This window comes from Megalops cyprinoides, chromosome 12, assembly GCF_013368585.1.
Source record: "Megalops cyprinoides isolate fMegCyp1 chromosome 12, fMegCyp1.pri, whole genome shotgun sequence".
NCBI classification, from domain to species: domain Eukaryota; kingdom Metazoa; phylum Chordata; class Actinopteri; order Elopiformes; family Megalopidae; genus Megalops; species Megalops cyprinoides.
This window is the reverse complement of record NC_050594.1, coordinates 37,360,564-37,374,177: the sequence shown is the minus strand read 5'-3', so window position 1 is coordinate 37,374,177 and position 13,614 is coordinate 37,360,564. Positions and strand designations below refer to the sequence as shown.

Below are 13,614 nucleotides of genomic sequence, written 5' to 3'. Positions count from 1 at the left end.
GCCTCTCCACTTCTTTTTAGACTGTGTGCAACATAGAGTAAATTAGGAGGATCTCAGATTTTGATTGAGCTCATAAATCAGTGCTACTTATCACAACAGTGTTGAAAGTCAGAATCTAGAATGATCTACATTTTTTTAGATTTGTTCTTTGGAGCCAGACAAGTTTTTTTTTTAATATTTTTGCCTCTCTGAGGTTCTAGTAATCACTTATAAACCACAGATTTACAACTGTGCAGCAGAACAAGCTTCATGACTGCTTTCAGTCTAACTTCAGGGCTGGTCATTCCACAGTGACTGCCCTCTTCTGCATTAATGAAACTCCTCAACCAGCCAGATCACCCGCCCATTCCTCAGTCTTAATTCTTCTGGACCTTTCTGCAATCTTCGGTAGAGTGGACTACACCCTACTTCTGTCTACCCTGGCTACAGTGGGGATCGCTGACATCACTCTTCTTTGGTTTCAATCCTACTTCTCTGGATGCTCTTTCAGGGTGTACTGGAACAGTTTGTCTAGACACCACAGCCTGCCTACAGGTGTCCCTCAAGACTCTGTACTCAGCCCCTCCATTTCTCTCTTTACATGCAATCTCTTGGCTCTGTCACCTCCTCCCATGACTTGATATCACTTCTGTGATGGTAGAGCCTTTTCCTATCAAGCCCCTCTCCTGTGGAACAGCTTACCCACTGAGGTTCTGGGAGCAGACTCTCTCTTGACCTTTAAGTCTAGGCTCAAAACATATCTATACAGTAAATCCTTCAGTTGAGGGACATGGCCTGGTGCTGGCATAGATCATAGAGTCTCTGGTGGACTAAGTGGTCATTGCTGTCGCTTTATCATGGCACGGACATGTGCCGTGATCTGGTGTTGACTGCTTTAGGGTCATCCTCATAATTACGCCAGTCCCTTGCCTCTCGTCCCCTAGGTATACTGCCATAATGTAAGTCTGCCGGGGTTTTTCCTTGTTGCACACTGGCATCTTTTTCCCTGCCCCCCTCTCCTGCCTCTCTGCTGTACATTCCTGCCATTCTTATTCTCATCACTTATCAATGTTTTTCAATTTTGTTTTCCTCACCTAGCTCCGGGCTACTGCCTGGACTGCCTGTAACTCAAGCACCATTTCAGGACCTCCAGCTCAACTTCCTCGCTGTCTTTCCTGTGGAGCCCTCCATGTACCAAGAACTGGACCCTTGAGGACTACATGCTATGCATATTCTGCTGTATAACTTCAGAGATTTATATATAAGATTTAAGATTGACAAGACTCATTATGATTTTACACAACGTATATTGCTGTGTCTTACTACCTTCATGTTTCACCATTCTTAAGTACTGTTAAGAATTTCTGAGGAAATTCTTTCCTACTCAATTTGTCCACCCAGTGCCAGGCAGAAGCAGATGGGCTCCCCCTCTGACCCGGGTTCTGTTCAAGGTTTCTTCCTATTAGTCAGGGAGTTTTTCCTTGCCACTGTCGCCTTTGGCTTGCTCTGAGGAGGTATCAGGCCTGGAATACCAATGTAAAGCTGCTTTGTGACAACTCATGTTGTAAAAAGCGCAATATAAATATAAAATATAAAACTGAATTGAATTGAATTGAATTGAATTGAATGGAATGGAATGGAATGGAATGGAATGGAATGGAATGGAATTGAATTGAATTGAATTGAATTGAATTGAATTGAATTGAATTGAATTATGACACTCAACTTTTCCACTCTTTTCTGACATCTGACACACAAGTCTCAACTGATATTTCACAGTGGATGATGCTGAACCTTAACCTGGCTAAGACTGAGATGATTTACATCCCTTCCAGGCCCTCCCTGTTCCAAGACCTCTCCCTCAGCCTAGACTCTACAAGCTTTTTCACCAGTAGCACTACTACTGTCAAAAGCCTTTGGGTAATGGTTGATCATTGAATGGTTAATCAGCTTTCCTTCTCCTCTCAGGGCGAAGTGGTGAGTTGGGCATGCAGATTCTTTTTGTACAACATCTGAAGGATCTGCCCCTACCTCACTATGTATGTAATGTAAAGTAATGACTGAGCTGATTTGATAAGCAGGATGGTGGTTAGTAATTGTTCACAGCACTGCTACCACATGCAGCTCCTTTTTGAGGTTCACATATCTCACACACGACAACCAGCTCATCAGCATAATCACTGAGTTAACCATGGTACTGCTTGCCTCTAGCAGGACTGTCTAGCACGGTTGTGGCCACCTTTTTATATCAGTAGTGTATGTGAAGTTGATTGTACTAACATCAGAACTGGAGCCTAATAATCATATTTAGATCCAGTGTAAATTAGGCCTACTTGGTTTTAAATGCAGATTTTTTGAAACTGGACAAATGTATTTAAAATCACTCCATTGCATGTTTAAGATCTGCATCGGAGGCTATTTGTCCAGCAGTGATGTTTTGACTATGAATGGACTGAAAAGTGGGTGAGATATGTTCAGGTCTCATGACCTCATGCTGCGGGGGTTGTTATTGTCAAATTGATCCTAAATATGCTATTTGTATTTGCATCCCTGATGCCTTTCTTGAGTTTCTCCCATGCTTCACTGTAGGCTTGTTAGCAGTAGTGTACACATGTTTGCAGTGCTCTCCATATTTATTAATTTCCCTGATTAAATATAAAAAAAATCAGAAAATTAAATATTAAAATTGGATAATTTCCTCTATTTATTTAAAAAACAAATATTTATCTATTTGTTTATATTTTAAACTTAGTTTCATTGACAGACAAAAGTCATATGGTTCATAAATAGTGTATTTTAGTTCACCATTATAGTTAGTGGCTGGATAGGCAGTGTGCATTCACAAATCCAAATTACATCCTTTTGTGCTCTCTAATATTTTATAACAATCTGACATCTGACAATCTGAGCCTTCTTAACTCTTCTGTCACAGAATTCTAGAATACTGTGACCCCCTGACTGAACTACATTCCAAATGACTAAACAAACCTAAACAACCTAACAAGCCTAAACCTAAACAAAAATAAAGGTTAGAGTGGGGGAAATGCCCCCCCCCCCCCTTAAGGGATATGTAACTTTGCTGTGAAACAAAAGGTAAATGTGTGTAGAATTGTTATCCTAGTTTTGAGTGACAATGAGATGAAGTATAAACCAAATCTGAAAATTGTCCAGAGTTTACATTTAATTAGTTTTTAACAAAAAATTATTTTTACAAAGGGGGCATTTTCCCCCACTTTACCCTATATACAGTGCCATGCAAAGGTTTGGGTACCCCTGGTCAAAATTTCTGTTACTGTGAATAGTTAAGTGAGTAGAAGATGAACTGATCTCCAAAAGGCATAAAGTTAAAGATGAAACATTCTTTTCAACATTTTAAGCAAGATTAGTGTATTATGTACAATTTTAGAGCAGAAAAAAGGAAAGGAGCACCATGCAAATGTTTGGGCACCCCAAGAGATTTGAGCTCTCAGATAACTTTTTGCCAAGGTCTCAGACCTTAATTAGCTTGTTAGGGCTATGGCTTGTTCACAATCATCGCTAGGAAAGGCCAGGTCAATTTCAAAGCTTTATAAATACTCTGACTCCTCAAATCTTGTCCCAACAATCAGCAGCCATGGGCTCCTCTAAGCAGCTTCCTAGCACTCTGAAAATTAAAATAATTGATGCCCACAAAGCAGGAGAAGGCTATGAGAAGATAGCGAAGCGTTTTCAGGTAGCCGTTTCCTGAGTTCGTAATGTAATTAAGACATGGCAGTTAACAGGAACAGTGGAGGTCAAGTTGAGGTCTGGAAGACTGAGAAAACTTTCAGAGAGAACTGCTTGTAGGATTGATAGAAAGGCAAATCAAAACCACTTTTGGCTGCAAAAGACCTTCAGGAAGATTTAGCAGACTCCGGAGTGGTTGTGCACTGTTCTACTGTGCAGCGACACCTGCACAAAAATGACCTTCATGGAAGAGTCATCAGAAGAAAACCTTTCCTGTGACCTCACCACAAAATTCAGTGTCAGAAGTTTGCAAAGGAACATCTAAACAAGCCTGATGCATTTTGGAAACAAGTCCTGGACTGATGAAGTTAAAATAGAACTTTTTGGCCGCAGTAAGCTAAAGTATGGTTGGAGGAAAAAGGGTGCAGAATTTCATGAAAAGAACACCTCTCTAACTGTTAAGCACGGGGGTGGATTGATCATGCTTTGGACGTGTTGCAGCCAGTGGCATGGGGAACATTTCACTGGTAGAGGGAAGAATGGATTCAATTAAATACCAGCAAATTCTGGAAGCAAACATCACACCGTCTGTAAAAAAAGCTGAAGATGAAAAGAGGATGGCTTCTACAACAAAAATCGACCTAAAAATCATGGAAAATCTGTGGATAGACCTCAAAAGATCAGTGCATGCAAGACAGCCCAAGAATCTCACAGAACTAGAAGCCTTTTGCAAGGAAGAATGTAAAAAGAATGTAGAAAAAGAATGTAAAAAAGTAATCTTGCTTAAAATATTAAAGAAATGTGTCATCTGTAACTTTATGTCTTTTGGAAATCTGGTCATCTTTTACTCGCTTAGCTATTTACAGTAACAGAAATTTTGACCAGGGGTGCCCAAACATTTGCATGCCACTGTATGAAGTACTTTTTTCTTGTTTTATACAGTTTTTTATAGCTGTGAAATGACTAACACCATTGCCTTTCCTCAGAGTTCCCAAACCACTGTGGATTTCATTGCGGTCACTACAAACAGCAGTTATGAGATACTATTTGTAAATATTGTTGAAACATTACAGAACACAAACACAACACAAAGAAACAAAATTTGTGGTAAAATATGTAATTTAATATATGTAATATATATATATATATATATAGTTAAATTATGTACCATTTCATTAATTCATTTCCAGTATTATGATGTATAATAAAATGACTGATAGAAGAACTGAGAGTGAATTCATGCAAATAAACTGAGTGCTGAGGTGACAGAACATTGAGATCATATGTATTGAGGTAACCTATAGATCAATTAAAAACACAAATTTTGGGGTAATACATGTGAAAATAGCAGTTAGTCCCTTAGGGCATGCCTTTAGAAGCAAACTTGTAAGATACAAAGTGACATCAGCATATTAGGGAGGGCTGCCCCCTAATAGTCGACCAAACGTTAGTCGATGAGAAGTATGGAGGACGAAAGCTGCCAAAATCAAAAATAAAGAAATAAATAAATCCATGACTCGAAAAAGAATATACATTTCTTTTCACATTTCTTCTTCTTTATACGTTTCTTTATGCGTTTCTTTTTACATTTCCGCATGCATTTCTTCATCTTTTTCATTTTTTTCATGCATTTCGTCCTCATTATGCAAAGGAGGAGGCATTTCTTTCATGTTCAGTCTTAGCAATAAAACTCAGGTAGGAAGTAGCTGTAGGAAGGAGAGGAAGGCTGCATCCGAATACTCATACTTTCATACTATACAGTACGCAAAGAGCAGTACGTTACAATCCGTAGGGAGTCCGAATATTTAGTAGGCATTTAATAGTAGTCGAACGGTACCCGGATGACTACTGTCCGAAGTACATACTACATCCTAAGTATGCAAACGTACTACACTACGCTATCCCATAAGTCAGCTGGAGCCCGAATAAACGAAGAAGAATTCCCCGGGAAAAAAGATAAAGAAGGTGGCAGTGTAGTCAACTTGGTTAAGCTAACAAATCAATTGGCTTGTTACGTAACGTTAGCTTTTCGTTTTACCTCAGGTTGACAGTCAGCTAAGTAAACCAGACTGATTTTTAAAACATGTAAACATCCAGGTCAAAGGACAAGTAAGATGGCGGCGGAGTACGTCCGAATTGTGTCCTTACTATTCGCTCGCATACTCAATAGTACGTACTACGGTAACGATGGGGTAGTACGTTCTTAACCTAAGTTAGTGCATACTGAGTATTCAGATGCAGCCGAAGTGTTTCAAAAGGAGCGAGTAGAGGGCTGCAAGGGGTCAGCCAGACGCTCCCCAGATAGCAAGAGTGGCAAAGCTGAAGTGAGTAGCTTGTGTGATCCCTGCGTAAAGCCTGTGGGGTAGCGGGTAGCAGGTATCCGAGCAGTTGCAGCGGCTACATCACTCCCTGAAACCTGGTTAACTAGCGTTGTTGCGTTTAGCTCAACTGGCAGCGATGCTGGTCGTAAGGGGTTGGCACTGGGAACTCAGGTGCGAAACTCACTCGCTCGCTGACCCACATTCACCCCTTACACAAGCATACGTTGGCCCAACGTTGGAATAACTTCTTGACAAACGTTGGCATAACGTTGATTACTGATTTTGGGTGAACGTCATTTTGGCCGTGGGGGTAACTAGCTAAACGTTTCAACGTTGGACATCGACTAATCTGCATTACGTCACAATCCAACCAGCCAGCTTGTTTCTGGTTAGCAAAACGTAGGCTTATAACCAATTGCTGACTTTTTTTGTTTGTTTTCCATTTGATGGATAGACAATATTGTAGACTATGCAAATCAATAATGAACAGGTCATTTCATGTTATCATGTGCAATGGCTAATTTTTCAAGACATGCCTATTCGTGAGCTGTAAGGTCTGTACCAACATAGGGCTATGCCATAACAAGAGGAAATTATTGCTGATAACCAATTTATCATTCATTGATAAATATGTCTTAACCAATTGAGACAGATAGGCTACAAGTTGTTATAGATATCATCAATACTTATACACCCCAATAAATACATGAATGGATGAATAAATAAATAAATACATAGAGAGAGAGAGAGAAATATTAACACTAATGTCTTCAGGGACCGGATCCTAGTTCCTGGAAAAATACAAAAATAAGTTAGATCAATGTATAGGCTATAGGCTACATATTCAAAGACCAATGGAAAAAGACTTGCATGTAGGCTGTGTAGGTGCTTGCACTTCTTTACCCTACTTACTCGGAATCGCTCTAACTGAAATACACCGGCGTTTGACCACCTGTGGAGAAAAGGAGATACTCAACTGGGGAGGAGAGGAGTGGTGAAACGTTAGCGCATGTTGACTAATATTCGTCCTCTGAAAGCAAGACAAAGGGGGTGTTTCAGAAAGCGGGTTTAGTGAAAACTCAGAGTTAGTTGAGTCAGAGTTGAAGGAAATTGGTTTTTCGGTTTCACAAAGCCAGTTCAGCTTAACTCGGAGGAGGGCTTTAAATCTCCTCGTGCACATACTTTACTCAGGGTTAACTTAACTCAACTCAGAGTTGATTGTACTAAATGTTGTCACCTATTCTGAAACTGAAAACTCTAAGTTTGACAGCTCAGGATTAGTCAACCCAGAGTTCAGGTTTGAACTCAGAGTTTGTTAAACCCGCTTTCTGAAATACCCTCAAGATCTACAGCCTACGTCGAGCAAATGTGTGCTATCATGCTATTACTAAACACTCCCCAACATTGTACAGCATATCGTTAAACACAAAAGTTGGTCAAATATCCAGTGCACTACCAAAGTATGACAGACAGAAGTACATTTTAAACAATCCCTGATAGTTTATATATCTACTATAGTTTATAGTAGATACATTTTTCTACAATCATAACAATATAGCTACACTGGCTTACGTTTTGACGGCCCACAGATTTCAGTGTAACACCACTCGCTATAATTTTAAATTCTTACAGACAAAAACATAAAATCCTGTAACTTACCACAACAGCAACCCACCCCGAGACCTCACATGCACACTCACTTTATTCCATACTCGGGTCAGTGTTGCGAGACAGAACTAATCTGATCTGAGGTTACATACATCAAATACAGTCACTGGGACAATAAAGTGCTGCTATACTACCCAGGCAAAACGTGTTACAAATACAAAGTAAGAGACAGTGTTACAAGTATGAGCCAAGAATCTTAGATTTACAAGGTCAAATGGCAAGGGTGTCAGTCCAGGTAGAGTCTGAAGAGGTGTGTCTTCAGCCCAATTTCAAACAACTGAGAAATTTCAAGCAACTGAATCCTGACAACAAGTTCGGAGTTGAAGACACAGTGGACAGAACAATGGCGGCGACACCTGGGGGGTGTTTCAGAAAGCAGGTTTAACAAACTCTGAGTTCAAACCTGAACTCTCGGTTGAATAACCCTGAGCTGTCAAACTTTTTTTCGGTTTCAGAACAGGTAATAACATTTAGTTCAATCAACTCTGAGTTAAGTTAACCCTGAGTAAAGCACGTGCACGAGGAGATAAAAAACCCTCATCAATGGAACGCAGATAACATGAATCAGCATGGCAACGGGAGAAAAAATGGCTCGATTCTCCTACTTCTCCCCACTGGAGTTAGAAATACTAATGAATGCGTATACAGAATATGAGCATATATTTAAGGGAAAAAAGCAATACAGTAGCAGCAGCAAAAGAACGTGAGCTGTCGTGGCAGAAAATTGCTGACCGAGTCAATGTGTGAGTAATAATTGAAAAAAAAGAAAAGTTTTATTCCACATGTTCCACTTACTCAACAGTTTTATTTTATATATATGTGTGTGTGTGTGTGTATGCGCATGTTTAATATATATGCAGGTGCAGCCCAACAGGTACAAAATGTACTTGGCAACTGAAGATGAAATACAAAAATATAGTTCAAACAGGTAAGGTATAAATTCATTACAAGCAATTGTGATGTTGTTCAGCCTACCCTACCTAATTAAACATCATTCAGTGGTTATGCCATATATGTAAGTAGCTAGTGCAATTTTCTAAGCATAAAAAAGTAAATTGTTCAGCCATCCCAGCACTGCCAGTATTTCATATTGTCTATTTGAAAGCAACACCTAAATGCCTTTATACATACAAGTCTCCAAATTTGTGTTTACTGGATGTGTTCAAATTTGACCTCCATCATAGCCAATAGAAAAAAGGCTGAGGGCCGAAAAACAGGTTGGGGGTCCGCCACCACCACCACCACTCACAAAGGCTGAAGAGATGGCGCTCAGTCAAAACAGTGGGCGACCTATTGCTGAAGGCATCCCTGGAGGAAGCTCATCTGACCCAGCCACCCTCCAGGACACAAGGGCCTACGTAAGAGGTTAGTCATTCAAATGAATGAATATTAATTAAACATGTATACTCATCCGTTTGCCAGTGTGGGATCAGTGACGCCCACCCATCCATACTAGACACAGCTTGGCACACACATTTCTGGTAGTGGTACAATTCTTTGTAATTGACTGCTGTTACTTTTCCAGATTCTTAGTTGTCCTTCAGACAATAATCTATTTTATGGTGACTCAGAGTTATATATTTGAAAACCCGTGATGTGGCCTGCACACTGTTGTAAAAACAAAATTCAAATTAGGTGGGGCACTTTTCTGGGTAAAGTTATAATTTAACTGTCTACTCTTCTATATCTTCTACCAGTTACCGATGGTGTAATCTGTCTGGTGGAGCCTTCTGCCATAACAGACCTCCATGCAGTTGTAAGTACTTTTAATACTCCACAGATTTTTCATAATGGGTTAGAGTAGAACACAAAAATTGTTTGTTTTCATTACAGGAGGGTGATGAGGAAACCTTGTCAGCTGCCATGGAGAGGGAAGATACAGAGAGGCCTATTGAGGTTTACACCTTAAAAATAACATCTAACAGTTGATGATAGTGTTGCACCGTAATAAAACTTGACCTTCTTTTCCTCTAACAGAGCGATGTTGTAAATTTCAATGAGGAAGAGGGTCCATCCACCTCCACAGCACAACGTACCTCAGTGAACCACTGTGAAATTCAATGTCATTTTTTTGTGTTCCTATAGCTCCCTGTGAAACAGCTGTACAGGGTGCACTTAGAGAAACAAATTGAAAAATCTAATTTAGAAATGGACCACATAAGGCTGCAGATGCAAAAGACAAAAATGGAAATACAACTGCTGGAATATCAGTTAAAGGTGGGTGAGGTGCCCACAGGTGGATGATTTTACTTGTTTGAACAACATAAAAAATATTTACTACTGTACTACATATTTGTACTTGCAGGAAATAAAGAGGACTTCATAAAAAGGGAGGCATATTGTCTTTATTTGACACTGGGGACGTGATGGGTCAATCAGAAATGATGTTAGCATATTGTGTCTCTCAATGCTCTTCCATCTCATGCGTCAACGGGGTGGTCAGGATCAATATCAGGATTGTTCACTGGTTGAATGGGACATTGTTCTCTAATTGTGGCAATGTTGTGGAGAATCGCACATGCCACAATAATGTCACATGCCCTTTCTGGGGTGACCCTGAGCCTACGAAGGCACTGGAACTGGGCCTTGACAATCCCAGTGGTCATCTCTACCCTGGCTCATGTCCTGCAGTGAGCCAAGTTATAACGCTACTGCGGGTCGGGCCCAGGATCAGGGTAAGGGGTCAGAAAATAGGGCTGGTAGGGGTACCCTCTGTCACCAAGCAGGTAACCATCAAACTCTCCTATGATAATATGAGGATACAGTTTAAATTATCAGTTGCAATAGGAGGAAACAAAATATTGATTATAATAGGATATGGCTATATGTATATACCACGGGCAAATCTAGCGCTCAATGTACACTCACAAAATATTCGCGAGTCATACACAGACGCAGGCCACTTTGCTTCCACATTGCTGATGATGTGGGCTGTATCACATATGATCTCCACAGTGCAGAAGAGTAATTAGCTGCTGTAGCTGTATTGTAAAGTATCTTTCATTTGGAATGCAAAAGGCTACTATTTAGGTCTACCTGCACATTAATGCTGTGGAATGACTTCCTATTCACATAATCTCATTCATTTACTGAAGGAGCTGTGATAGGAATATGAGTGCCATCTATGTGGCCAATCACACTTGGAAACCCTACAATATATCATATTAACTGATTAGTGCTTCAAGTCTCAAAGCTTCATACTGAATAAATTATTAATTGCTTAGACTGATACCCGCAATTCTGTGGAATTCTTTGATGAGTCTTGTGGGTCTGTGACTTGGGTACACCACAAAGGTGTATAGTAAACGTTTCAGTGCAAGAGTCACATTTCTGACAGCCCGACAGACGGTTGCTTTAGAAATATGCTCAGCGTCACCGATGTTGTATAGGAAACTCCCATCGGCAAAAAAACGCAACACAAAGAATTTGCTCCGAACTGAGAGCATGTCCACGATGTGTCATATGAACGATGTGAGGGCTGAGAAGATTGTTAAGATAAATGATGGACTGTGCAGAAAAAATGTAACACTCTAACAGATAATCATCAGGGAACGATGAAACATCCAAGCGGGGTCTGATCACCCTCTCCTGACAGAGATTTCTGCTAAGTATTTGTGCTTCTATATCAACTGGCGCTTCGAGAAAAGGACACACCATGTCTGACACCTCCTTGAGTCTGCAGGCTTCAGCTAGAGAGGAAGTGAAATTCAGGGTTAGTTGAAGAAACCCTGCCAGTGAGCAGGTTAGCATCACAGAGTATGTTGCCATAGTAACTGACTCCGAGTTAAGCTGAACTGGCTTTGTGAAACCAAATTTTAACTAAACCCGCTTTCTGAAACAGGGCCTGTGACGGAGTGCCATCACTACGGTTGAGTATGCGCTCTGACTGCCATACCACCGAGCCTGGCTCTTTGGCGTCGTGGTCAAAGTTGTATGGTTGGTACCCCGTAGAAACAGGTTCGAGGCTGGGTGGGGTGACTGCTCTCGCCCTTCGCTACAAATGGTGTCAGCGAAGGGCGAGAGCAGTGGGATGGCTGGCTGAAAGGCCATCGGAAGCGTGCCCAGTGTGTCTTGTTGTCCGGACTCAGTTGTTTGTAATAACAAGCCTCTGCCCAAACAGTCTGCCTGTCGTTCAGTTAATGGAAGCTGACAATCAAGGTTCAAGGAGGTCGTGTGGGTGTGATTGCGTTGAAAGTGACCAATCATAAGAGGGTCAGTGCCTGCCTTGGTTTCCGCCCCCAAATTGTCAAAACTCAGCTCGATTCGCGCGATCGCGACTTTTTACGTAAATCTGCCATATTACCTCGCTTACTGCATGTTTAACTTCATGTTCTGTTTTGTATTTATCATGTTTATCATGTATCAAGTTATTGTGTTGGTGTTACAAGTTGATAAGCTGTATTATGTTATACTGTGTTTAAATAAATTAACAAAATGTTCAGTCTCCTTGGTGGTTGTTCCGACACATTCAGAATCATTACCGCATTTTCCGTTAGCATTGTCATTAACAGGCGGCTTGCTTCATGCATACGCTTGTAAAATTTATATTTTAAAGGCTCATTCGGGTTAGGGTTAGGGTTAGGGTTAGTATTTTGTATTTCTCTGTAATGTAGCACAGTGTTAACAATCTTACTTATAACATTCTCAACTCAGGCCTGGAAGCCAAACCATTTCTGATGCCCCAAAAATATATATTTAAATAATTAAATTAATGTCATAAACGTGCGACGACTAGTTGACTAATGGCTTTAACTAACGACGACTAGTCAACTAGGATCTTTGGTTGGGGGCAGCCTAATATTAGGTGACAAATGGTGAGAAGGCAAACATTATATGCATGTATATGCATGGTATATAGCATGTATCCAGGGGTGGACTGGCAACAAAAAGCAGCCCGGGAATTTGCTGTCAATGTAACGGGTGGTATCTTGCGTTGTGTTTTTAATGTGATGTTACGTGGGTCGACGAGCGAGCGAGTTTCGAACCGAGGTTCTTACTGCTCGCTGCCAACCCCTTACAGCCAGCGTCGTTGCCAGTTGAGCTAAAGGCAAATTGCCGTTAGCCTGTCGGCGACAACGCTACTTAACCAGGTCTCAGGGGGAGTGACGTAGCCGCTGCAACCACTCGGCTACCTGCTACCCGCTACTTAAGGCTTTACGCAGGACTCACACGAGCTAATCACTTCAGCTCCGCTACATCAAGCAGCCCTAATTTGATACACCAAATTCGAACTGACACAACAGGTTTGTCGATCAACGAATCATTAATTAAAAAAACACAATCTGTTAATTTGTAGGCTATTGTTTGTGTTAGGCTAATATGTAAAACTTTGAAACTAATTTTCCAAGGTTTTCCTCCCCATGTTTTTGTGTACAGAAAGCAAAAAAGTTGAATTAATGTAATGATCACCTCACACCTAATTTGACTTAATAGCCTGCTTTTATTATCAGAATTATTTAAAATACTGCAAAACAGTAAACAGTGTTTAAACACAGAACTAAATTAGAACCAGCAGACTCCACAGGAGCACGCTATATTCACGCTACATATTCACACAAAGCACACTATATTTACAGCAAACTAATTCACATAAAGAACACTATTGCCATTCATTGTATTTCTTGTAATGCGACAATAAATAACTTGTATGAAGACCAACCTGATCATATGAATGATGTTTTGTGCTCTAATGTACTTCACAGTCACACAATAACATTCAATAGTTTGCCTCTAATTGGATCTGTGCAGGTTCCTGATCTCTCCTCCCCCATCCTTTCCCTTTCTTGTTCAGAGCCCTGTTCACCTGTTTGTTTAGACTGTAGAGTAAGTATTTCACAAATCATTTTTATTGCTGAGCTGGCTATCAAATGTTATATGCCTTATAGGCTATAATGTGAAAAAGAATTGATGAGTAGTCTAAAGTAAAATGATCACATTTACA

At 40.5% G+C, this 13,614-nt stretch overlaps 1 pseudogene; it reads right to left on the bottom strand.

The window, feature by feature from the left end:
• Positions 1-10,093: 10,093 nt before the first annotated feature.
• LOC118786462 lies at positions 10,094-11,330 on the bottom strand (annotated as a pseudogene).
• Positions 11,331-13,614: the final 2,284 nt, after the last annotated feature.